General features: G+C 41.1%; 1 protein-coding gene and 1 long non-coding RNA gene across 9 annotated transcripts in view; one reads left to right on the forward strand and one right to left on the reverse strand.

Annotated features, from left to right (window-relative positions):
* LYN (LYN proto-oncogene, Src family tyrosine kinase) overlaps positions 1–16,927 on the reverse strand; it is a 56,648-nt gene extending 39,721 nt beyond the window's left edge. Inside the window, exons 1-2 of one of the 8 annotated variants that reach the window (XM_075744078.1) lie at positions 16,716–16,927; positions 16,500–16,651 (exon numbers count right to left, since the gene is read on the reverse strand). The gene's annotated coding sequence lies outside the window, so the exon portion shown is untranslated. Of the gene's footprint in view, positions 1–11,053; positions 11,123–16,261; positions 16,380–16,499; positions 16,685–16,715 lie in introns of those variants that run through there. The other 7 variants (XM_075744072.1, XM_075744076.1, XM_075744074.1 and 4 more) reach the window with 7 other exon arrangements.
* A 100-nt stretch (positions 16,928–17,027) lies between these two features.
* Positions 17,028–18,819, forward strand: LOC142600726 (uncharacterized). The gene is made up of 2 exons (XR_012834288.1): positions 17,028–17,233; positions 17,313–18,819. It is a non-coding gene; the product is annotated as an uncharacterized LOC142600726 (long non-coding RNA).
* The last annotated feature ends 9,068 nt before the right edge of the window (positions 18,820–27,887 follow it).

A 27,887-nucleotide genomic window follows, 5' to 3' on the forward strand; every position in this document is an offset into this window, starting at 1 on the left:
CCCCCCAAATTATTCTGAGTCTTGAATGTTGCTCTATATTTAAGCTTTTGAATCAAAGAACAGGAAGCAATTGTTCACACCTATATATTAAAAAAAACATCTGTTTTTAAACCTGGAGATTTAAAGCAGCTTAGAGAGCAGAGGTGTAAATAATTTTATTTTTTAACATGTCTTTCAAAAATTGAAAAGGACATCTTTTCCCTCCTCTGATTCAGATGTTTCATTCTGGCCTTTAATGCCAGCTGGTTTGCTGCTACTTCACAAGCTATACGGCCAGAGGTAACACAGTGATGCCTTCATCAGATCTCCTGAATAATCGAGAATGTGAGACTTCTTTGCATTAACCTCAAGGTCAAGGCGGAAGTGTCTTGAGAAACAAACTCAGAGTGATGGACTTAGATCTAAAACTGCTGGGGAAGAAGAATCATAAGCCCACTCTGCCCAAGGACACCAACACCTGCTTCTCACTACCTTCACCCAACTTTCTACATCACTTCTATCAACTGCTCAGGTTTCACATTCCATGAAAAAGAAAATGGGAAAAACCTGAAATTTAAGGAATTCATTTATCTTAACCTTTATTGGTGACTTCCTCTCTATGTTCCACATCATCTATGGTACCTGAGTGTTGCATCGACCTTCTTTTATACCTTTGTTATTAGGACTATAAGGAGGAACATCTCTGAGGGGCCTGGGAAACCGGGGTTCCTTTCTGACCCATCGCTACATGGTGCAGAACCTCCAAGGAACACAGAGGAGGAGTTTCAGCTGAGGTGTAGGGCTCAGCAAAGCCTCATCTGTACTGCTCTATACGTATTTCCATAGTGCCAATGAACATGTGCTACTAGACTGGAGTGAGAATAAGAGCGACAAAAATAAATTATCTGTGGTTTGGAATAATGGGAAAGAATTAAACTGGAGAGCAACAGAACGGATGTTGATTCCTATTCCTTGCTTGTCTCAAAAATGATTAGTTTTGATTTTATTCGGCCTTGCTCTTATACCTGCAATTCATCACATATATATACATATAAATATATAACATATGCATAATATAAATATATATATTTAATAATATACATAATATCATAGAATGATAGAATGGTTTGGGTTGGAAGGGACCTTAAAGATCATCTAGTTCCAACCCCCCTGCCATGGGCAGGGACACCCTCCACTAGACCAGGTTGCCCAAAGCCCCATCCAACCTGGCCTTGAACACTGCCAGGGAGGGGGCATCCACAATATATTTTATATTATATACATATACACACATTTAAATTTTACTGTAAGTCCCAACTGCCTAGTAACTTGCATCAAACTAGACACTTGCAAACACAGAAATCCTGGGTCAGCTTTCATCTTGGGCTTGTTTCACTTCCTACATCTTGTTTTTGCACTGGAGACCAACTAGGGGAACTGAAGCAATTTGTTCTTCCCTTGCCTTTTTGCTGAAACGGTTGTGTATGTCTCAGTCATTCCTCGCCTTATGTATTTTAATGTCTTTTTTAAATTAGCTTAGGTCTGGATTATGTCATCTCCATGCCTCCCAAACTGAATTTTTCCCTTATGTGAGAAACATATATATGGGCGTGTATATATATATACACACATGCACACACGGGCACAAATCACCATGCGCTCCCTGCAATACATAAAAGAAGGAGCATGGATAGCCTAAATCTCCTCCGTATTTACCTATGATAGACTTGGCCAGTGTAGACTCCCTCTGTTCCTGTGATGTGAGAAGCAGTAGTCTGGCTGACAGCATTTTTTAAAAAGGAAAATTTTGGGGAATTCTTTAGCTGCTTCAAACTTTTTTTTGACAAAAGGTAAGGCAAAGCTAAAATAATATTTTGACATGTATATTTACATAAACAGGCAAAGAAGAGAAACAAGCTAATCCCCAGTGTAACCATCAAACCCCAAATATTGTTGTAGTGGAAAAGTATGCAACAAGCACGTTACTGTGAGATTTCCTTGAACTTACTCTCATTTAATTCAAACTCTCAAATGAGAGCAAGATAACAGAGCTATCTAGTTTATCACCCACGATTAGAGCACAGGACTGAAAATTACCTTCTGGGAAAGGCAGACCCATTCTGAGCAGCACAATCACATCGTACAAGCTCAGAAGGGAGTTTGCCATGCTCCAGTTTTAGAGAGGTTAATGGATGGTGGTGAGCAAGAATAAAATATTATCGCTGAAAGGTTTCAGAACCTCGCTCTACTTGGCTTAGAAGCTGTCTCATAATTCCCAGTCTTCAGCACATTTTGGGGACAAATGTCATTTAGCCCTTCGTCCTCTTGGGCGATTAGCAAGAAGTCACATCTCTTTCAGCCTCTTTTCTAGGCTTTAAAGACCAAACCCTTTCAGTCTTTTCCATTTTTGCTAGTTATCCCAGGAGTCCTTCTCCACATCTGTTTCAGTTTGAACTCATCCCACTAAAGGGCAGGAGGCTGGAGTTGGTCAGGTGTTCCCAGATGACTTTCAGCAATCCCTTGCAAGAAATAGTATTTCTATTTCTTCCATCTACAGAAGTACATCGCCCAATAAATTCCAGCAATTTTTTTATTTTTGCACTTTCATCAATCATGCTAGCCTTTCTATCCTCTTGTGATGAGTTAAGGCACTCAAGTTCGTTTCATTTTTCATAATGACAAATTGTTGTCACAGCAGATTTTCCTCTTGTATCTCCAGTGGCATGATCTTGTACCCTGATATTAAATTTCTCCCCGTTATTTTGCCAGACCGTTCTTTCTGCACAGTATTTTCAGCTGCTTGTGTGTTTCTAATACCTCCTAATATCACAAGGGGACTCCTATTTTTTCATTGCACATGAAAGTATTTAAAATAAGTCTCAATGTAATGCTAATGTGACATTAGGCAACAGAGAGTGGTATTAGCAAGACTTCGGGGAAGTGCAGCAGACAGGCACCACTACCCCATTCAGCTTCTTTCACAATTCTTGCCTCAGCAATTGCAACCAAGACAAATTCTATTTCGTCCATGCTATCTCAAATTTTTTTTTAGGGTGTTCCTATATCAGTTACAGAAATTATGATGCTATCACCTTCGTGCTCTCTAACGTTCCTGCTACAGTTATAAATCCGTCACGTTTCTACTTCCTCCACAACATTCAGTTTTAAGCCCTGCACCAGTACTTCTGCTCTTCCTTTTCAGAGCCCAGATTCCTGACGGTAGCGCACAAATGTCTCAGTTTGACCAAACCTGGGTTGGCAGAAACCTTTGTTGAGCTTATTACCAAGCTGACTACTGTTCTCATTAATAATCATTCTTCCACCCTTTGGTGTCCCATTTTCCTTTCCCACATTGGCCTGCATATTGAAACCAGGGGTAGGACTATGCAACTTTCATAATTCAACTCCATTTCCTAATTTAAAGATTTTTTAAATCAAAAATTGAGTTTGAACAGAGCAAAAAAAGTGTGCTGCCATCTGACTACTGTGGAAATACCCTGTGTATTACAACATATAGCAAAAAATCCCCCAACTGCTGACATAAGATCAGGAAACTTCTGATGAGGTAAAATACCTGGTGTTGCTGTACTGATGTTGTATTGATGTTTCATTGTATACACGGGAGAAACCTTTTCTCCTATATCCCTCTCCTTTTTTTTTTTTTTTTTTTTTTTTACTTACTACTCCAGGCATTTTAGCTATATACTAACCAACAGTAATTAATGCATCGCTATACTAAATGGAAAATATATGACTTAAGTTATCACACCTCAAACTTCCAAGTACAAAGTGATCCAATACAGTTATATAGAAATCAGGCGTGATCAGGCAAGATTTGAGGCTTATGTACTTCCCTCTGCAGCCTTTGAAATAGGAGTGCTTTGGTAAAACTAACTGTATCAGTTCAGGCAAACAGTTTTCTACATTCAGATGATAGTAATCCACTGTCTAACCTTTGCCTGTCTAGCCTTTAAGTGTCTGGGGAGAGGGTAAGTTTATTCAGTGCTCAGCTAAATGATACACGATCTTTGTTGGAACTCATAAATGACAGCATAACATATATAATAAATATCATCATAGTTGATAACATGAAAGGTAGCTCTAATAGGGGTGGGTGGCCTTGACCAAGAAAGAAGCATCTTCTATTTTTCTATAAATTTGCCACAGTTTTTGCCTATATTTGTTAAAAGCTTGGTTTAATGCAAGAATTTTGGCAGTGAAAAAAACAAAAATTAAAACAAAGAAAAAATATCAAGAAACACTGAAAAACAAATAATGTAATTGTGGTAGCATAATAATGTTATAATGCTTGTAAAAGGATAAAAATAAAACTCTGAAACAAACCATTACATTGAAATGAAGTGGAATATAATTTATACAAACTACTGATCCTTTTCCTTGTTTATTCAATTGAAGAAAAATACTAAAACACAAGAAAGTTAATCCACACAAGATTGTAATTTTGTTAACATTGCATAATAGACTTTATATATTATGAAAATGTTCCAGATTCATGTAGTCAGTATTTTTGGCACTGATTTTAAACCGAGTCTTACATTAAGCCAACATCTGTTTTCTGAACTTATAACACTCGCTTCATTTTATTACAATCATTTGCCTCAACTGTATCCTCCAGAATTTTGAATCAATATCAACAATGAATTAATTCACTTTGCCAACCCTCAGGCAACCGCATCTTCCATTTCCTCAACTTTTTTCCACTGTACTATATCTTTTGAACATAGGGCAAAAGGTCAAATAACATCTTAATTTGTCATAACAGGATAAATACTTCTACCAAATTCTTCAAAAGGATCATACGAAATGGAACAGAGAAAAAACTGTACCAACGTGTTAACCAACTTAAAGTAAGGTTCCCAAAATACTTTACAGACTTAAAAGTCTGCAAACTATAAGTAAAAATGTCATTTTCTGTACTGGTAAAAAACCTCAGTAATGACAAACAGCAGCTCTATATAACCAAATCTCCATTTCCAAATGAAAATTTGGCCAAACCACTACATTGAAGAGGACTGACATTTTTCCTAAGTATTAGAAGTGTCCCACTCCGATTTGCAAACCCCAAGGAGTGCGTCTACATTCCAAACTGAGTCTATCTATGACTCACATGCAATTTTTTCAGCTTTAAATTGACCACTTTGGCCAATAACAGCAGAATGCTAAAGTTTCAGTAGTCTAATATTTCCCCTGAGCTTTATAGATGTCCGTGTCTACCAGCAGTATAAGGATCCTTCTCCTCTCCCTTTTCAGTGACTAGCACAATCACTGTGGCATAGGAAAATAAGAAACTACCCATAAAAAAACCAAGGTTTTGGAGTGAGGTCTAGCAGTAGCCTAAATGACGTCATCATCACAACAAGTGATGTGACAGAAGGGCAGAAGGACAAGCTTCACATAGTCTCTTTGAAGAACACAGATCTGGGACCTATCCTTCTTCACTCCCAACAGCACTTACCTAGCTCCTCGCTCTCCCCTTCTCCTCCACACACACGCACACACTTTGCCTCCCAAAACAAGGTGTAGTTGAGAGGCGCGCAAAAAGGGTTTCTATGTCAGTCCAAAAGGCCTAATTCATATACTCGGCGGTTTTACTCAGGTGTTGACTTCAACATACCCATCAACGTACTTGAAACCAAAGGCACAGTCACACAAACAAATTACACTGAGTCAAGCGGCCCTGCATGAGCTACTGTGCAGTGCACGGTGTTGGCGTTACCACCTGATACGTGAAAGAGAAATGAGAGTTAGCTTCTCCCCGTATCAAAGAGCCTCAGAAGAAGACATGGGACAAAGCGAGCAGCTTGCTAATGTTTAGAGAGTTTGCGGAAAATTGATGTGACTCTGATATCATCACCTGGCTGTACCCCAACTAGCACTTCAAGTGAAATTTGTTGCTCTGTCTGTCCCATCCAGAAGGCACATGGGAAAGTATAGTTGCAGGTAGCATCCAACACTTGAAACTTTCATCTCATTCTACTAAAGCAGCCTAATACTCAGCTTCCACATGTTCAGACAAATGTATTAATGGGACATTTGTTAGGGAGAATCATTAATAGCTACTATGCCTAAGAGAAGAAGATGGTTATTTATGAACGTGGCCTTCAACTAGTTAAAGATGTTGTTGGCAATAAAGACTCTTTTGCAGATGCGATCTCTTTCTTTGAGATGTGCCTGTAATTCAAACCCATTGCTATACTGTACACAGAACTCAAAGATCATGAAGTTATCACAACATGTCAATGAAACATGATGGAGGACAGCGAATTCACAGCCAACAAGCCCTGATGAAGGTTTTGAGGATGACCTAATAAAAAGTATACCACTTCTCTTTTGGGTTTATCTTCTCTTTTCAGTGTGTTTAATAAAAGGGGGAAACGGGGACCAGATCATTAATGCATATTAGCTTTGTTCTCTCAAATTCAGGTAACCATATCCCCATGGAATAAATCAATTATTATAAATATTACTTGGTTTTATGCATTCTACAATCCACTTTCAACATGGATTAAGTAGTTATGACTCAATTAGTGCAGAATAAGTTCTGCGTCAACGAATCTTAACTCTGTACTAGCCTGGTCATTTTGTAATTCATATTACTTTGCCCCACATTGCATTTACCATCCTGCTCCATTGGTCAGAGGGCTTCTTCATTTGCTGTCACCTCCACGTTTAAATGCTGACACGTACTCATGGCCAAACTTGCAATTTAAACATAGCATTCTTGTTTTAATAGCATCATATGATGTCTTGGGCACCTGTCTAAAGCACTGAATTTCACAAAATAACTCACAAAAGAAAAACACATTTTTTTTCACCCTCTTCAAACACCAGCATATAGTTCAATTGGAAAAAAAAAAAAAAAAAAAAAAAAAGAGTTACTTCTCCAGCAGACTGTTTTGTGTTTCATTAGCTGTACAGCATTAGATATACACAGAGAAACCTTCCTGAAACACAGGCCACTGTACTGGTGTATGTAATATGGATTTAAGAATGAACTCTAAGCCTAAAAGAAAATTTGGAAATTTGGGGTTAAGGCGTTCAGGCTGATGTGAGCTAACACTCTTACTCAGAGCCCAGTTCCTCCTAGTGCCTGCAAACCTTGGACAAGTTTTCTTAAGTCACAAGAGGAAGTTGCAAGAGTTCTCAAAAAGAAAAAAAAATAATCAGACAGTGACAAATCTGGTGCCAGTAAATTACACCAGCAGAAATGAAATTTTATGGTATTTGATCTTCACAGGGATACCAGGACAACATTCAGCACTGTGTAAGTATTCCTGTTGCGAACTACCTCATCTTGTTCTCACTGATGTAAGTAGGAGAACATCCCTTAACTTCAAGGGTGCAAGATTGTACTCCAGGCTCTGGCACTTCACAGAGGTCTATTTATAACTTGTTTATTTTACTTAATTTTAAACTCTGTGTTACTTAATTTTAAATTCTGTGTTAATTATATTCCTTTGAGGGCATGAACCTAAAGCATGCACATTCCAGTTGATTTCTCACCCAGCTTAGTAAACTGTTCTAAGCAACTGTTGCAATTTGGGATACACGTGTGGGCACCAAGAGATACTGTCTGAACCAAAAGTTTGCTGCAAATATGATAAATAGAGCTAAAAGAGTTATAGTATGAGAAATTTGGGGAGTTTGTTTAGATTAAATCCTTGAGATCAGGGTTTTGTGAATAGATACAAGTATGCTGATTTTGCATGCCAGTTTCCCCAGTGGCACCGGGAGGCCCCTACTCCCATCAACAATTTGAGAATAGACCCCTCAGTTGTATTAAGAAAAATTCAAGTTCCTGGGACTGTAAGAAGCTGAATGGGAACTCTCTGAACAGACCAGCTGTTGCTGATATGTAAAATGAAATTCAATAACCCCCATTAGGGTTCATTTATAGTAGCTGTTGATAACAGCTACTCTGTATTTAATGAGTGTTGGCTTCTTTTAAAACGCTAACAAAAATCTAGTGAGTCTACCAAACGTATCCTGAAGGACTGCAAATTGCTAGTGGTTCAGGTCTGAAAGCCTGGCACGTAAAGCCCGAAGCACACTTTTATTAGTCTTGTGAAACTACATGCTGGGGTGACAGTAAGAGTGTAAAAGGAAATATGTCACTGCATGAACATGGAGTAAAAATTCACTTCCAAGTTTCTAAGCATGCTTTTGATGTTTCTTGCACACGTGAGCATGAATAAGAATTTTATTGAAAGTTAACCAAAATTTAAAATATTTGACATTCTTTCCATTTTCAGAGAGGAGTGAGAGTGGGAATCTGGAGTCTCAAGAGAGGGCTGTGAATTGCTGATATGGTGGTTCACTTGATTGTTCCTACTTCAAACATTCTAAGGAAGGACTGGAGACCTTGGATTTTAAACACGTATGTCTTTGCAGATGATCTTTCTCACAGGCAAGAAAGAACACATAGTTCCCCAAATCAACGGGACAGCAGCTATGCAAGAATATTAACTTGATTAAAGTTCTTTTATATTTGAGATAAACTATTCTACACTAAATAAAAGTTCTGAGTAGAGGACTGACTTGAAGAAACATGTTGCATTTGCTCAGCATGTTAAATTATTTCATTTTCAGAAACTGATTAATACTTTGACCGCTGCTACTATTTTGACTTTGCCTCGACATTTCTTGTTTTCTCTCTCTAAAAACAACCAACATGGCTGTATTCACAATGTATCATTACTGGATTGCACAGCATTTAGTATTTTCTGTAGTTTCTAGTCTTGCTTAATGGTCAAGAGCCTTGCAATTGATCACGGATGAAGACCTAGCAGTTACAACCACAGCCAGCTCCTCTGAACCAGGCTCTGATCCTGTAAATGACTGTGCACGACTTGCAGGAGCTCTACAGGCTTCGAGTCGCTCACACCAGGACTTTCTGCACAAAGTGCAGGACACAGACCTTAAAGAGTAGGACAGCACGCATGATAATTGTGGCAGACTTAGATTCACAGTAAACTGGAAGTCCATAACAAGAATTACATTCACATTCATATTGCAGACTGCAAGAATTTCACAGCGCTGTTATTGCAACCATACTGGCTACTCATTAAAGTCTATAACCTTTGCAGCTTCAAATATCAAATATATAGTCTGTTTCAGGAGAACTGTCATGAGTCTACAACGAACTGACATTTGAATTCCATAGAATTAAGCACTGTGCAAAGATGACGCTTAAAAACCAGTAAGACTGCTTCATGGTTGGGCATGCACAGGAAGTTCTAAGGACAACAGAAACCTTGAGAAAAGGTGTAGGAGAGGAGGCTGAAATACCTGAGAAGTCAGAATTGGGGTTGATGCTGAGAAATAAATGAAGAGCAAAGACTGCAGAAGCAGAGAGATAAAAGGACAAAAAACAATCAAATAAGAAAGCAAAGGATGATAACTACTGGGGTAGAGACAATTACAGTCCCTAGGAACATGTAATAAACATAATACAGTCACATTACTGAAACTGTATTCTGTGCTCAAAGGAGAAATTACTTTCCTGTGTCATACTATGCCAAGCATCTTGATAATTTTTGCTTTTATTGTAGGAGAAAGGAAAAGGACTCTTCACCCATCTAAACCTAGCAGGAAAAGACTGTCATTGTACATAGTCAAATACACTACAGAAGAGAATACTGTTCTGATCTCCAATTCAAACAAGCTATTCAAATGCTGAATTTTGCACTTTCTGGCACCTGTATCCAATGCCTTCGGCCTTGCTTAAGTACTCCACTGAGAGCAGAAACATCTCACCTGAAACACCTTTCTCCCACTTGTTCACTCCACCAGCCAAATCTCTTTTCTGCTCGTGCCAGCTCCACTGAAGGTGATTCTTCAAAACGTGTACTGCCTTCTTAAAGCTAACTTTCTGAAGTTTCACTTTCTGTGGGAACAGAGCATACGGGGCATGTCAACGCTGAGGAGCACAGCATGGAAATCATGGAATAAGAGCTGCTGCCTCAGCACCACACCCCCACGATACCAAGCCTTGGATTCTTCTTCACAGGCCAGCACACGTGCCAATAAATCCACACTCCGCATCACTGAACCAGGTGTATTTACAAGGAGGGTCAACGCTGGCTCCAAAACCTTTTGCATGTGCCACTACACAGCACAGAAAAACCTCCTGCCTACAACAGAAATGAAACTTTAGCAGAGAAGGTTGAAGCAACATCACAGGATGGCAGACAAAGGGGTAGCAGACAATCCACGCTGACCATTTTCAAGACAGAAACTAACCTCTTTCGAGTCAGGTTGAGGTCACCATTTTAAATTAGACACGGTAAACAGTGATAGCTGTCTCTAAAGATAGATTGCACCTACACATAATACATACTCTAGACAGAAGAGTCTTGCTGGCCATCTCTAGAAGTACAAAGCTGCCCTTTAAGGAGGCATAAGCTTCTTAAAACACTGTGAAGACCATATCAGTACTCCATTGGTTTTCACACTTTCAAGAGGCTGGGGGTAGATATTTTAGGGCACGTATTCCCTGATAAGGTAGGACAAGTAGATTACAAATGATAACTAAATTATTAAAGGTGCTGAGGCTTATTTTTCTGGAAGGGGAAGAAGAAAAATTGCTGCACAGAGATCCAAATCAAGAGATGAAATAAACAGCTTATACCACCAACAGTCCTGAAGAGAAAGGTGGAGAAAAAGAAACAACACAATGATGCTGGGGAAATAAAAGAATGATGGGAGAAGAAAAAAAGGAAACAGCAGTAAGAAGGGAGTACTGCTACAGCTGGATAAACACTGAAATATGGCTTTTTCCAGGAAACTGGGGAGAAACCCCCCCCCCAAACAAACAGCACATTATTACTAATGAAGACATTCAAATCAGTGTGGCTCTAAGACTTTTCAGACACACTGGTTAAGCGTCATGGCAGAGAGATGGAACCGCTACCAAGGAAATTCAGTGGGAGATTTTCAGAAGAGGCGAGCTTTCATAGTCCAGCCTTGTGATAGTACTGCTGACCACCGCCTGCCGAATGGAAATCATCAATCAGGCCATCTACATCCCAAGAGAAATGGGCTTAGCATTCACCTCAATACGGTCCGGAGCTTCTCCACTGGTGCCAGGACAGCTGCTGCAATCCCTCTCACAGCCAGTGCAAGAACAGCTGGACATCAGTGACAGAGCAAAGACCTCGCAAGACAGAAAAAGGAAGACAAAGTGCCATGCCAGCAATACAGCAGGAGAGTTGCTTAAAAGGCAAGTTTTCTCCAGCTCTTATGGGTTGCAATACTTCTCTCTAGCCTTTGCATAGTTTAGCAGATCTTTTGCAACGGTAGGCCTGTAGTTACAAAAATGTACTTTGAATCCCATTTGCATGTTCTGCTACGCCATAACGGCACATTCAAATGACTCTTGCAATGTATTTTGAACAAGTTGAACGCAGAACATCCAACAGAAGATTTCCTCTTTCTCCTGCCCATCCCCTTCCTGTGTGTTTACCAAAAACTTTCACTTCCTCAGTGGCGCTGACACCAGCTCCGGCAATCCCTTAACCCTGTTCTGCAGCTCTCATCCGCTCACATTTGAGTTACAGCTACCCTGGAGCATCCAGCACTTACCGAAGGGTTTTAGAAATCCCATCAAGACACATTGTAGGGCTAGGGCCACCCTGCAGAAAACCAGTTTCTGTCCATTGGATCTAACAAATGCAAGCCTCATGATGCTGGCAAGGGATACTCAAGCAGGCAATTTCAATAAACGCAATAGATGCACTACTTTTCATATCTTTTCCCACTCGGTTGATACTACAGAGAAATATTTTCTTTATCTGGAGAGAGAAAAACTTAGTCACAGGTCAGACTTACTGGTTTATAAATACGCTGCTGTTATTATGCAGGAATTCACTCAAACATACTCTTGACCTTTTAATATTAATGTTGTTCTAAGCCCCTAGTACAGTCATACATGGAAAGAACAAACCTCCTTAGCAGCCAAATGTACTTCTGCACTAACTCCTGTAATAACATACTGTTTCAGTTTATGCCCAGGAAAAAGCTTGAATAAGATTTCATCAAAAAATTGATCAAACAGGTTTGTAGGCACCTATCTGTACAAACCAATGAAAGAACCATGAAAAGCAAAGCAATATATTATAGATGCCACATCAGAAAACCCACTTAACCGACTACGTTTTTATTGACGAACTTCCTGAAACGGCTTTCTGTTAGACCAACAAAGAAGTAGTTAAGAACGCATCCCAGAGGGAGTCCATGCCCTCTAAACTTTTATCACTTTGAGTCTTTCAGTAGCCCTCTACAATGGAGAAAATTGCAGAAAAGGCCATTCCGGAAGAGTAGCTGCATCCCATACTTCAACCCCTGTGGTGAGCTACCACATTTTCCAGTTTAAGATCGCACAATTTGCTATCATCACAGGCACTTTCAAGAAACAGCTTAGTCGCAAGAATGTGCGCAGTAAAAAACAGGCCTTTGCAAATTAAAGTAGCAAATTCTACAACATATCAACCACAATTTGGACAGGAAGAAGTAGCCTCATGCTACATGCAACAGAGACCATAGAGGAAAAAGGACACATTGTTCAGACTGTTTATCGTTTGAGTCTTTTGAATTGAAGAAGCAAGATAGTACACTGCGCAAACACAGGAACCAATTGTAGATACTTAAGATGCCAGCAGTTTGAAAAAGATAGACAACGCTGACCTAAGGGATGGCAAAAACTGGCCTGAATGGTGGTAGTCTACCCTTTTTCCCCCAGAGAAATGAGCTCTACCCATTCGCCCCTTCACCTTTCCCCGGTCTCCTCCTCTTTCTCTCCCCAACGAATTGCTACTGACAAAATACCATCTCTTTTCTGATGTTCGGCTGACAAAAATTACTAATCTATTTACCTCTATGAGTAGTTCTTTAGGGCACACAACAAATACAAGTATCCAATAAGTATTTGGAGGAAATGCTTCCAACATAAGATGAATTCTGCCTTTACATTTTGTTCCATGAATTCACATTTTCGGGAAAGATGTCAAACATGACTGTGAATGATTCAGTCTCGGAAATTACAGTATTTAATGACAATGTCAACAGGAAATGTATTTGAATCAGGCAAAAATAAATATGAAAGCACAGACCTTTCCCATCCTTCCCTGAAGGACAATTAAGTTTAAACTAGGAACAGTCACACTAAGGACAGTTACATTGTCCTTGCCTTTTATTAGTAGAAGCTGATTTCTTTGAGAAGGTACCATTACTGTTTACAGTATGGCAGTCTCCTCCTTGTATGCTTCACTAAAGACTGTTTTCATACGAATGTAATTTTACATTTTTTATCTACATAGTTTCCTGTGGCATGGCTCGGCAAGTCTGGAAGCCTTTCTCTCCGTACCATCTCTAGCATTGCTGCACTCTCTTGAAAGAGGAGACACAAATAAATGGGAGAAACAGGAACTAGGAATATAATCTGCAGGATAAAAATCCTAATTCTGAGATGGGCAACTGGTTCTTCTACAGAATGAAGCTGTTCTTAGAGATAGAAATCCTATAGGGGTAAAATAACAATAAATACTACTTAACAGAGTCACGTGGTCTGGGTGTAGTTACTTACACACCCGGCTCCACAGCTTCAGAAGGAAGCTGCTCACTTCACCTACTGCTCGCAAAGCTCACACAGCCCTCAGGATCCCAGGCCAACAGATTCTCTTCCCATCCCTTGCGTTAGGACGTGACAGCTCACATCCTTCAGGGATTACTGGTGCTGCAGAAACACACCTCTGCATACAGCTATGCTACCAGAGCAGAGTGTTAGGAGTCCTACACCTAATGCCCACTCCATGCCTTTTTTAAAATTTATTTATTAAATATTTGTTCATTTATTCATTATCTGCTCATTTTCTGTGGTCATTCAGTTTTGCAAAGGGCCCCCTGAACCCCAAGAGTAAAACTGGCTCTACAATTCCCTGGACACAAGAAATAAAGTCACCCAGTGACTCAGAATATTCACGTATGGAAAAGAGGAAAGATCTTGCTCCCTCCCCAGATCACCCAGCCCTTTGAGAAAAAATAAATATTGGTTCATGGTCAACATATTTCCATCCAAAACCTCGAAGATGACCATTAAGATTCCAAATAACATGCAAAGTACAGACAGGAAAACGCCTCTTTTTTGTGACAGAAATAGAATCACATCTGAGATTAAATACCGTAGTTCTTGAACTTTCCTGAACAGCTACAGAGAGGTCAAATGCTGCTCTCTGATGTGCAGCACAGGAAGGGTCAGATGTAGCATCTCTGGTCTTCTGAGCCACCTCACTAAACTGAGCCAGGAGGACTTTGGACCTTTTTCATTGCTGATTTTAGGAATTGCTTCCCACAACACCTGATGTTCTGTGATGTCATTTATCTTACAAGAGCCAACAAGGAAGATAGCTCACTTCAATTACATAGATAAAATGGGGGGAAGTATTATGAAATAGTTACTTAAGCATTCATAAACACATGCAGGAAAGAATTTAACTTTTATGGAAACTGTCTTGAAAGGGTAGCATTAAAAAGCGGAATATTAAACATTTTAAAGGCAATGGGGTTTAACTTCGTATGCAGAAGTTTCATAATTAATTGCATTGTCAGAAAAAGTCATTGCACAACTCCACTGGTGAAGCAAGTTATAAGGAAAGGCCTAAGCCTTATCTTGTCCTCTGTATATTTATATAGGAAAACCCCCACTTATTTACTCAAAAAAACTGCAGGAGAAAAGCAGAATAACTTCAAGTCAGCCAGCTACTGTACAAACAGTCTACACCATTACAGTTAAAAAAAAAAAATCTCAACAGCATACAATTAAAATAGACCTTTATGTTATTACATCAAGGATTCTTTTCTAACTAGTCTGTAGCTCACAAAGCTGAAATGGAGAAAGAAAAAAGCTATAAATCACAGAAGAGATCCATAGAACTAGACATCTGTTGATCTGAGAGTTCACTAATTTTAATCCTTGCCCAAGATTTCATAACATCCTATTAACAGCATCTAACTGATTTCTAGCTTCTTGCTATTTTTTCAGAGCAAACTATTTCATTTTTTTCTCATCCATACTTTCAGTGTTGTTGATGGTACCTATTATAAAGATACAAAGTCCCAACACTGAAAACTAAGTAACACCTACTCTGGATTCAATACTGGGTTAGAAACATTTCACACAACCACAATTTGACTATCCCTTTGGTAAAACTGAGCTACCTTTTGCCAACATAGCTTTGCAATTTCCCAACAGAAATATTCCTTTTTCTTTTTTCTCCTTTTTTTTTTCTTTATTTAATAAACCTTTAGTGATATTATTATGAGTGCAGAGTTATCTACTTGGCACTCATACTTTACAGATACTTGCAACTAACATTAAGATACATGAATTACAAAAGTCTTCCAGGTACTTTATGGGATCAAGCTAAAAATGTAATTTCCACTGTGTATTACAATGTGCTAAAATACATTAAGATTGGTCAGACTGTTTTTTTCAAAGGTGGGAATGAAAGGCAAGCGATAGGATGTTGATTTGGGGTTTCAGATGAAACAACAGAATAAGAACTCAGCCTTTGTGCTCCCTATGTATATCCACATTAGTACGATCTGGCTAAACAAGTTTAAAGCGTTAATCTCTTTGGTCTTTAGTGCCAACAGAGGTCAGCGAGGCAGTGAGATGATTTCTTGCAAACCCATTCGCTGCAGACACATAAAAGAAGCAATTTCAACAGAAACTCTAACTGCTTTACTGAAGGCACAGCATCAGCTAGGGAGATCTAGCTTGACTTTCAGATCCTAAATTAAAATTGAAAGGAGAAAGTCCCTCAAGACCACTCCTTAGGCATACAGTACCATTACAATAGTAGTCAGCAAGAAGCACCATGCACCAAACATCACAATACTGTTTTCTCAGCTTTCTTTCAAGCTAACATACATTTGAACGCACAATTAAGAGGAAGCAGCTTTAACTTGGAAGATGCTCCACGATTTACTGTCGTAGGAAAAAGCAGTGTAAGAAGGAATACCCAGAGGCCACATTATCTCTCCTAAGTCAAGGCTATTGCCTTGGCTTGAAACACTGACTGCAGACTTTTATCAGCTAATTTTATACGCTTTCCGGCATAAAAGAGCCAGACGGCACCCTAGCCCTCAAGATCATAGCAGAAGCCGGGCAAAGCGGCGAGAGGTAAATCACGCTTTTGAGAATTTTTTTTTTTTTTTTCCCCCCCAAATGCCGTATTTCCTTTAAGATCCCGTCCAGTCCTACCGGGAAGGTCAGGCGGCAGCGGCAGCTCCTCCGGGAGAGGGAAGCGAGAACAAGTCGCCCCGGAAAGCACCTCGTACCGCCCGTGCGGTGCCGGGACGGGGGCACGGAGGCAGCCCGCTCGGGCACCCCCCCTCCCTCCGCCCGGTGCACCCCCGTGAGAGAAGCCGGGAGAGCTGGGGCTGCCTCCCCCCCCCCCGCCGCCGCCGCCCGCGGCGGGGCGACGGGCGAGGTCACTTACTTTCCCGGGTGCGAAAGTTGAGCGGCAGCGAGTGAACTCCACGGTTACCGCCGGGGCGCCGAGAGGGGTGTCCCGGGGGCGGCGGGGCGCGTCTCGGTGTGCGTGCGGGGCAGTGCGGGGCGCGGCGCTGCTGCCCCGCCGGCCCGGAGAGTCTGGCGGCCGGCGGAGGAACCTGGTGCGGCCGGCAGAGGAACCTGGTGCGGCCGGCAGAGGAACCTGGTGCGGCCGGCAGAGGAACCTGGTGCGGCCGGCAGCGGTTGGCTCGCAGCCTCTCGGCTCACTTCCTGGTGCCGGGTTAGATATGCGTGCGGGGCTGCGAGGGGAGAACGGAGCGAAACGAGGGGAGCGGGCGACCCCTGCCACCGGCCCCAGCGGCTCCCGGCGGGGAGGCGCAGCTGCTCCGGCTGAACCACGGAACGCGGAGCGGAGGGAGGCTGTGACGGGGACGAGGTGGTGCAGGAGCTGTGGAAGGGTGGGGGTAGGGGTATGCCTCTGCCGGGCTGCCTCGGGGCCGGGAGAGCCGCTGAGTGCCCCTGTGTAAACTTGGTGCCATGGACGAGTCTCCGTTAAAAGTTATAACTAAATAAACCAGCGTTAGTCCGAGAGGCAAACCAGGAAAGGCTGTCTTATTCCACCAACAGCCTGAAAAAAACCTATCATGAACTTCTCTAAAACTCAACTATAGCAACTTCTAAGGTCCATTGGAACCTGGGTTGGAAGAAAACAAAGAACAAGTAAGGTTATCTTTTAATTAATTAATTAAGTAAAAGAATTATTTACTGGCCTGTTCAAAAGTGAAATAAAATCTCATAGGTCAGCAAAACAGGAAATACGAATGTGTGGACATAACACCCGGAGGATGCAGCTGAAAGCTCTACAAGAACTGGAGTCAAGGTGTCGTATATGTACTGCCAGACCACCTGGACGAGTTCGGGTCACGGAGATTTCAAAGGCAGAATTTCAAAAGAAAAGCAGTTAAGCTTTCCATATACAGTGCTGAAGAGAGTAGAACAAGTTTGGGGAACACTCAAAGTGCTACTAGGTACCAGATGCAAGATGCTCAGAGTTATTTCTGTATGTTTTCTTGAAGTCCACCAATACAGCCTAACTGTGAGTTGGAGCAGACGGAGGAGCTGGTGAGGACTTCTAGCAGGGCAACCAAATAGCTGAATGCAGCTCACACCCCATGGCTTTAAGAACCTGAATCGTGTCCAGGAAAGCAAACTCTGATAGCAGAACTTACAGATCTTTGGCACTGATATAAAGACCTGCCACACAGGCTCATGTGCAACTGGCACAATCACTTCACTGTGCTATGTGCTGCAGTCCTATCTCCAGGCTAGGAGATAGGATAGGCCTCCCGCACAGAGGCCACTACCTTGATCCCACAGAAGACTCAGTCCATAGAAGCAGTTAGACCCATAATCTGCCACATTTCTAAATGAGTCCCAGATGTCCCTGGGCATCTGTAGAGCTTTGAAATGTGGAGGTCGATAGTTGCTTGTCTTCTTTGAATTATATCGTCAATGATTAAAATAACATCATGTAGATACTCATACTAAGACCAGCCTCTAAAGATATTGTAAAGTGAGACTGTAAGGAATTCCTTCAAGTTCTATTAAAAAGTTGGTAACTGTTTTCTCACTTCCCCCAACTTAAAGCTATTTTTAAAAGAAAGGAAAACAGAACCAAACAAAAAACCACCACAAAACCTTTTTCCCTATGAAAAGTTTACACAGAAAGGAAAGATCTGATTTAATTTACATTTTCTTGGGTTTAGGGATTTTTTTTGTTGTTGTTGTTGTTGGAAATTTGGATTCCAAAAGTTTATATAAAATATATTTTACATTTCTGTTTGGAAGTGCTATCACAGAGTCTCAGGACAATGTATTGTTAGTGCCTCATGTTTCCATTTTCCTCTATAGGGTAAGTAAGTACTTTGATCTTTTATCTTTCTTCTTCAGGAGGAGAAATGGTGCACAGAGTGCACATCTGTCTGGCCTCTCCTCACTATTCCTTCTTTTCATATAAAGTATTCTGCTGGGTTTAAAATTCACTTTCTCCTATCAAAGCATTAGTGTAAATAAAACAAAATTTAGTTTTATAAATGCATAATAGAGTCTATCAGTCTAGTAAAATACAATCTTACCTATAATGTCAATAATTCGGAAAAATAAAAAAAGCACTGAACTACCCTTAATAGGCTGCTGTGCAATATTAGATTGAGGAGGCGTAGCACAAACTCATCAGTTCTGCCCTGAAAGAACTACTATGAAGAAGGGTTGGAGTAGAATAAATACACTGTGCTTTATTAAAAAAAGCCTCAAAACCCCCCCAAAAAAACCCCAAACAAACAAAAACCATAACAAAATAAAAAAGACAGGTTGTTAGTATCATTTGAAATAAGTCACAGTTTTATGTATCCTCATTCCCACTGGTGAGAGTAATATGTACAAAAACTACCTTGGAAAGCCTAAGCAAGAAAGGAACTCTCTCTTATCGTGTATTCACCAAGAGGAAAAAATAAAGCTGGTTCGAGTCTCTCTACATCTGTAGATCTGCTGTTAGTCACATGTTTTAAAATGTCTTTGTGTATAGATCAAGAAAGTTGGGGGGTGGTGTAAAATGGGGCAAAAAGGAAACTTCAAGCCTGTCACTGAAGTGGAAGTCCTTGTACGAAGGCCTGTGAGTCACATTAGCCAGCTAGCGTTCATGCTCAGCAATTGATTTTCCACTTTGGGCAGACTTGACTCCCAGACCACGTGTCTACTGCTGAACTGAGCATTGGCTGCAAGACAGCGCTCCAGTACCGAGGCCAACTGCCGTTAGGAGGGTCTCTGTCCTCCCTCTTGGCATCCAGAGCACGGGGACTACACCAAAATGGTGTTTGAATAGTCCCTGGCCCAGGTTAGGACCAATCCCACAATGTGTCAGCAGACTCAGAGGAATGTCCAGCAATATTTCCTTGGGCACCATTAATTACTGGCCTATACGTAGCCCTGTAGACTCCAGACCAATCCAGCTACGTGCCCATGTAGGTAGCTGCTCATCATTGTCTGGATTGCATCCGGGAGCATGAAGTGGCACAAACTGTAGGGGACAGCGGCTCTGAGCAGTAAATCAAACTTTGTCACGGACAAGGAAAACAGACAGCAGACTTCACTCCCTGTTTTTATATATTCCTTAATCTCATCCTTGCCTAGCACTTTCTACAGTCTGCTTGAGTCCAAAAGCAGAGCAGCAATAGAAGAATACTTGTTGGTCATGAAAGCATAAGTGGCACAGCCAGAGCAGTAATTTGAGAGAGATCCCAAGGAACACCTGGGTTCATTCAATAAAATTAAAAAAAAAAAAAAAAAGGGAAAAGATCACTTTGTTCAAAAGTAGGGTTACAAGGATTTAAATTCTACATTGAAGAACAGGGAAAGAGAGAGCAAAGGTACACGTAAAACTAAATCATTAAGACATCTGGCCTTTCTAAATGAGCCAGAGTTTTGGAAACTCATTCTCAATGTGTTGACACGGTAAAATGACTTTTCTCTAGAAATTCCAGCATTTACATGGTCACCACTTGTACTGTTTTTCTGTATTTTATTTCTTCCTCAAGGGATTATCATAAAGTAGTTAAAGTCCAAATTGTTAACCTGCTTTGTAATAATGTAGCAATTTTTAAACAAGTAGTGAAGAGTGGATTATAAAAAATAAGATCCAAGTCACATGCTTGTTCTTTATACAATGTTGTTGGAAAAAAAACCCAACAGTTAAAACTCCAGAAAATAGAAGCAGTATGTTTTAGCATTCATTTTGCATTTCTTTTCTTATTGTAACCTATGATTTTAAAAAAAGCTATATTGATTTATGTAAGAAGGATATTCGCAAATTTTATTCTAAGAAATGCACTTTTCATGTGATAAAGACGGTTTGCTTCATACTTTCAAGTATGAAGTAACAAGTTAATGCACCCGTATGTGTGGATATTCATCAGTTCCTGTTCTTGTTTCCAGTTTGGAGCTTGGGAAAATAAGTTTTGTGACACTAAAGAGAAGTGAAAACAAACAAACAAAAATCTTATTTTTTATTTGTAGTTCCATTGGCATTATTTGAAATGTATCACACATTAATTTATGATCTTGACTAATTTTATGGCTAAAATTTTTTAAATAATTTAAAAATGCTTTGGGGAATAAAGCAGATCCCTATCTCAACCCAACCTGCATTTGACCTGTCATTTAGACTGACACGACACATATTCAGTAGGCTAAGTTAGGAAAAGCTGGCATCTTTCCTGTAGACAGTGATCTGCCTAATGCACAGCCACTTACATTTTATTACACTGATATTTTATAACCATAAATCCTAAATTCATCCTTTTTTATTTCATCTTGTTAATTCTAATTCCCATGGACGAGCCGTAATAATACAGCCTTGAGATACTCTAATTCTGAAAGTTAAGAAAAGCTGCCTTTTCTGTATCTTTGCCGATTTAAAATATTTTATTCACCTACCATTACCCCTTTTTATACACCGGAATACTTGCCATTTTTTTTCCAGTTGTTTCATATCTGCGAGCAGAAAAATTACTAGTTAGCAAATCAAAACTTGTCCAACAGTGGAAGCCAGTTTGAGAACCAGTTGCAATGAGCTAGGTTGTGTTGGTGGCATGGCGCTGGTGAGTATCCTGATGGAGACCAAAAATGGCCCACGTGCGCTCTGCTGAACATCCCAATCGCCTTTCTGTAGAAATGACAGCTCGAATGAAGGGTCATCTTGGTTCTCGTGAGTATCATCTTACTCACGGAGCCAAGAAAAGCAGCTGGACCGATGGGTTCTTCACAGCTCATTCAGGTAGGCAATAATAGGGGTGAGCTGGCAAACAAGTGGTTCCAGGAGCCCTTTACTTTCAAAGATTTGTGGTCATTTGCAGTTGTTCTTATTGGTCTCAAGAGGCTGCCTGCATTACTAAAAATGTGTTTAATTTATGCTTAATTTAGTACACAGTTCTGTGATCACTAATATTTAATTACCTGAAAGAACAAATTTGAGCTAATTCAGGAGCAGATGTATGATCATCTCATCTTGCCTGTGCAGTGCCACGTGAATTTTTAGTTCAGAAGCAACATAGTGTTTCTGGATGCAACTTCCAGAGTGGGCTGCTGTCAAAGCGTAACTTTCCCTTTCCAAGATCAGCCAGTTGCTACAGAAAATTTCCTCACAGAGAGGCACTGGACATCTCCGCTGTGCAAAAGCAACGCAGTGTTTAAGCTGCTCTCGAACAGCTGCAGTAGCAATAGGGGGGCAGTCCCATTCCTGGTCACAGCCATACATCCCTGCACCAAGTGTAGCTTTCATTTTCCTCTGGGACAGCACAGAGCATCAGGCAACGTATGTGGACATGGAGTTAATGAAGTCAGAGCTGGTAGCATTGATGAAAACATTTGGTACCAGTGAAAGTTATCAAACCCTCCCCTTGTTGCAGAGGGTTTGTGAGAAGTAGCTCTTATCAGGGACAGAAGACAGTCATCACCAGAGTGCCACTGAGCATCAAGAAGAAGGTTGTCTTGGCTGTATGAAACCTGGGAACACCTAACTTTTTCTGGTGCATTACCCATCAGTCTGGGCTTGGGAAGGTGACAGCTACCTATGTGAGTTAGGAGGTGACACCTGGCACCTTCTGTGGGCACAGAGGATCTGTTGAAAGGCTGCGCTACCTGTAATGACAACATGGTACAGTGACCTCTTTATTCCCTGTCTCCTGACCTGGCACAATTCTCCATCAGCAGGAATGCCAAGAGGAGCCATCGTGGATCATTACAGATACTTCACTGCTGTCAGCTCTGGCCGGCTGTTCTAGTGAGGCGTATGGCACCCACATCGTTCATATCTCCTGCCTGTCTGATGCCGTGCAGCCGTGCCAAGTACAAACCTGCTGCTGAGCCTATTTGGAGCAAGAGAGTTTCTGAATCACCCTAATACTGGACGAACTTTCTTATTTCTTCTTGTGTTTATCAGCAACCTAGCTGTTGCTAGAACCTCTTGCATTATCACGTCAGATAGGGCTTCAAAATGGCCACGCGATGTGTCTAAGAGGATGCTGGAGGGCTACTAAACTGCCCTGTTTGCATGCTGTGTCCTTTGCAAAAACTCGGAGAGCCAAAAAAGCAGATGGTGGCAGGGTAGGAGTGTAACAAGTGGAACTACATCCAGTCCCTCCACCAGCTGCAGCTCACTCATTTCCTGTGAAAACTGGAAGGGTCACATTGTCAGGGACAACCTGAATGGTTGACAGCTGTTTGCTGTAACTTGAAATCAGACATATGTCGGACATGAGCAGTAAATCAGCTTTTCTCTGACTTTCCTGTTCCCAACTGCTGTTTCCCCCCTGAAGCCCTTTGTATCCCATTCTTGGAACCAGGCCCTACTGGCTTTGAAATCCCAGCTGCGCTGACCCATCCATTGCAGCTCCGCAGCTCTTTGCCCCAGGCTTTGAAATGTTTGAAATTTCAGCCCTTAATATCTCTGATGCCATCCAGCCCTGCTGTGAAAGCTCTCAAATAATGCTCTCCGCTGGAAAAAAATGAAAAGTAGGAAGTAATTGAAAAACAAAGGCAAAAAGAAAATAGAATCTTGAACAAATCTGCATATGGCAGTTATTTCCAGACATACTTGAATTGAAGATGTGGAAGATGGGCACTGCCTGAGTTCTTGTTTGGGATCAGGTTGCAGCAAGACTCTCGTACAGTGTCTCCTGCAGGCAATGCCTGCTCTATTAGGAGTTGTTCCTTAGCAGCCGCTGAGCCTTGGGTAAGTTATCTGGTGTGGAGGTGTTTAGGATAGGATATGAAGGGGTCCAGAAGGCTAAGTCTGAGGCAGCAGGAACTTCTGAGGGAGTAGGAACTACTGATGTTCATTATGGCCACTACCAACTTCCTCTGAGCCTATGCTAGCGCTTGGGATCTCAACAGCAGCTTCATTTGTCACCTGGCTCCGTTCTTTGGATGTCCTAGGATACTTATTGAATCCAGACAGAGTCTGTTCTTTCTTATCATCACAAGCCCCTCTTTCCTGCATCCACGCGTTTGCTGCCACGGAACTGCCCAGCCTCTTGGCTATCACACACTCCCTTTGCTGTTATGTTTTCTGCCACAGTTAGCAGAATCAGTTTAGTAAGAGAATAAAAGTAATCCTTGTTCTTTCCCTAGCTAGACAGGTTGTTAACCTTTCCAAAGATTATTTGAAGGTCTACACCAGCAGCTTTTGCCCTGCCTGGATCAGCTCAACTGTTGGTGGCTTCCATGTGCATATTCTTTGGATAGGTTGCACCTAAGCCATGAAGGGCTGTGGACTGGAGTCAGTGAGGGATGGCAAAGGTATGTTGGTGTTAGACTTGGGGGGAAAGAGACCTCCTAGGATGAGTGGAAGCATATATATTTCTGAAGGATGCATGGCATGATCTTTGAGAGAAAAAATAAGTGGACTTGCAACAAGGTGGAGGGCAGTGAAGGCAGGTTGTTCCACTGGTGAAACCTCTTCTACTTTACAGACAAGTGTAACTCTTGATAATGTTGCGAGTGGCTCTTTCCAAGGAAGGGGACTGCTGGGGAGAAGAGAGCAATACTTGGACATATTGGGATCACAGACCTGCATGGCTTGCAGGAGTATGACATGCAATTCAGCCTGACACAAAGTATGGCAGAACAGGGGACAGATGGACACTCTGGGTAGTAATGGGGAGCTACTATATGGCACAAGCCTGGGACAAACTGAGGCAGAAGCCTCTGGCACAGGCTTAGGGGCATGGAAGAATTAGGGAGCAGCATTTCTCACATAGTAGGTAGTTTGTTAGTAAAGTACTTGGGGCCAGAATGAGTGCCTAAAAAATGCTAAGATAACCGAGGAAAAGAAAAAAAAGTATTCTTGGAGCATTTGGGAATCGACATTGCTTTTGGCTACCAAGAATATTTCATTTCTCCTTGGCTGCCTTTTCCATATGGGCAGCTTTTTGTGCTCAAACTCATGCTCTACCTTACAGGTAGTGACCTCAACTATCACAAAGGGAAACCCTAGATTCTTTGCCATGGAGTCCCCTTTGTTCTCTGAAAGTATGTGTACGTCCCCACTCAGGATATGGCCCGCCCAGTGACAGTAAACATGTCAGCAGCAACTCCCCTATCCTTTCCTTTCCACTGCTGCCCCTCACCACCCTGCAGAACTTTTCAGAGACATGTCTTTTGCCCTTAACTTTCCCAAGTTCCTTTGATGTTACCACTGAAGCATCTGTGGGATACAATGAATTGTATCTTGATATGTATTGCCCACAAAGGTCTGCAGCGTGATGAAGGGATGGTTTCTGAGGAACATCAGCTATATTTGTAGCTTGCATAGATTTACGGCTTGACTTTAGTTAGCTCTGCTGTGAGTCAGTGACAGTGCTGTATTGGCAGACTGGTGGTGTGAATGCTGAGGCAAAGGCAAGGGTTAAGGAAAAGATCTGATGAAGACAACTGATGCAAGGCAGGAATTTAGGATAAGGTCCGTGACAAAGAAGCCTGACTATGGTGAGTGTCCACAGACACGTTAGTGATGTCCAACGCATCTAAGATTTTAAGCCTGCAGGTGACATCCAAGGATCGTTATCTTTGAATAGAAGGAGCAGAGGAGAGGCAAGAGGGTATTGGGGCAGACTCCTGGGATGCATCTGGCTGTCAGAGAGCTATTGAACTTACTCTACAGCAAAGCCAGCTTAAAATCTGTTGATAGGAATTTAACCCATCAAAACTTTCTACTATGTGTATCAGGGCAGTGCTTTCTATTAGATGGCCACTGCAATTGGGGTCCAGTAGTATTTAAAATTATATTTACTGTATTGGACCACAGCCTTAGAGACAAATATGGCAGTATAAATACAACTCAAATGCCAAAAGCAATTTAAGACTGAGCTGTGGGGTGATCAGGCTAATCTTGTAAGTGGTATGCATGTTAAGAGATGTCTGATTAACTAAGTTTATTTTCATTCATATGAAGTAAAGCGACAAGCATATGGACATTTTTTCCATGGTCTGTCCTGTAACAGAAAACTTTATTAAACAGCTTCCATGAACAAGTCAAACAGTTCACACCAGTAACACGAGGTTATTAGTACAACCTGCAACTAGGTTCCACATATGTGTACACATTGCTGTCACTAAGGCAGCCCTCTTGCTCATAAAGGGTTAAATTTAAGTGAGCTGGTACTCAGAATTAAATCAAGTTCACTCACAAAAAGAAACACAGAAGTGCACTGTGTAGTCCCCCAATACATAGAAATGCATACAGTACATTAGGCATGCAAATTGCCTAATGATAAGTGCGGCTAGTTTGCTATTTGTGTGCATATATCAGCATTTCTTCAGGTGCAGCTGTGAGGGTGCTTGTGAAATGTGCAAGCTCAGACATAAACCGAATGAACCCAATCTTTAACGTTCTTAACAAAAATATGTGATAGGCGGTAGATTCTAATCTAATTCTAATCTACTACCTAAAGTACTGTAGAGACAGTTTTTCCAACCTTACTATTTGTGCTAAATAAAGATGGTGAAAGTAGATAGAAAAAAAATAAATTATTTTGGGCCTGAGAAATCAAAAGGACAATACATCTTTTCCAAGTCCTTCTCCTCCCAGGAAGGCCACCAAATAGGGAGCTACAAGGGGAGCGGAGGGTATCAGAACCATCCAGAAGAAGTTTAGCTTCTAAGGGACTCCTAGTACCTTGGATATTGACACCAAAAGAGCTCAACTGGATTCCATCTCTTTCAGGCTCTTAAATGGGCTCAAACGGGACACAGCTGACCACATCTGACTCTACATGTTCTCCTACTTCTCTGACTTCTGATTTCCTATTCAGTTTGGCATTTAGACTTAATAAGAGTATATAAAGCTATGAAGATTTTAGCTCTTTCTGTAAATTTTGTAATGCTTTTTATTGATAACATTATTATTTCACTATAAATCACAGTTTTGAGCAACAGCTGACATTTATTTAGATGATTAAGTGGATTGATTCGTCATAAAAAAGATTTTAAAAGTGGAAAAAACCTCACTCACAACAGAGATAGATATATGCTTCATAATTTGAAGGTATTACTGGAAATGTAAAATATCTACTTGATCAAGTAATACACTACATGAGAAAAAACTATCAGACAATCCCTAAAACCACATACCAGATTAGATTTGTAGATAATTACACAAATGTTTTCTCTAAAAAGGCAAACGTGCTTTTTTAGAAGGAATAATATGCACACATTTTAAAACATGGTAGCTGTTGTCCCATTGCTTGGTGACATTACTCAAAATGCTGCTCTGCTTTGCCATCACCTCTGCGCAAATGTAATGCATTGTCAGGGACTGACATTACCAGGCTCCCAAAGTAGCTGCCTGCCCTGATGTGTCAAATCAATGTCTGCCAACTATGGTGATGGGGTCACTGAGCAACAGCCAGTTGATCTGTCAGGCTCATGATCAGAGGAATGGTTCACAGCAGTCCCAAAGCAGTAGAAGAAATTTCTATTAGTGACAGCTACAGCCCTGACAACCATTTTGAGCAAAAACTGCCAAGTGACTCTTATGCCACTAAGCTGGAGAGCGGTTTCAGGACAATGAGGATGCTTCAAAATGAATGGGAATGTGGCTGCACAGCAAGTTCTTGGCCACATCTGCTGCAATAAAGAAAATCAAGGAATCAGAGCCTGGGCATCACTATCTGCCCCCCCTGCATCTCTGTCTCAGAGTTGTCTTACTTAGACATCTGTGTTCATGGGAGAATAAGTCTAATGCAAAACCTAGTATCACTCACTTTTCTTGGTAACTACCTTGTGTGAATAACCTCCCATCTCATAGTCTCCATAATTTATGCACACTACTGCAAAATTAATTAGATTTTTAGTAAGACATTTTTGAAAGAAATCCACGTCAACACTAACCTTTAAAATGAATCAGTGGAACAACAGCTCTGTCAGATAAAAGCTTTTTGGGCTGAATTCCTGAGATGTTCTAGTAACAGCTACTATAGAGCACAGCTGACTACGTGGCCACTTTCCTCATGCTATTTTTCTGCCTTCCCACCTTCCATTTTCTTTTGGATACAATGTCCAAATTGCTCTGGGCTTTGTTTTTTGAAGGTTTTACTCCACATTCTCTTTTGTCCCCTACCTTTTCTCCTATCCTATTGTCTTTTATGTCTTCCTCACCAGTGATCAATTTGCAAACTGGAGCAGGTTCAGCAGAGGGCCACAAAGAGAATTAGAGAACTAGACTGCATGACATATGAGGAGAAGCTGAAACCTGTGTTCATGATGGAGAAGAGATGGCTCAATGAAGGTCTAATCATAGTCTTCAGCTACTTAAAGATGT

The sequence above is a fragment of the Balearica regulorum genome, chromosome 2, assembly GCF_011004875.1.
Source record: "Balearica regulorum gibbericeps isolate bBalReg1 chromosome 2, bBalReg1.pri, whole genome shotgun sequence".
Taxonomy (NCBI): Eukaryota; Metazoa; Chordata; class Aves; order Gruiformes; family Gruidae; genus Balearica; species Balearica regulorum.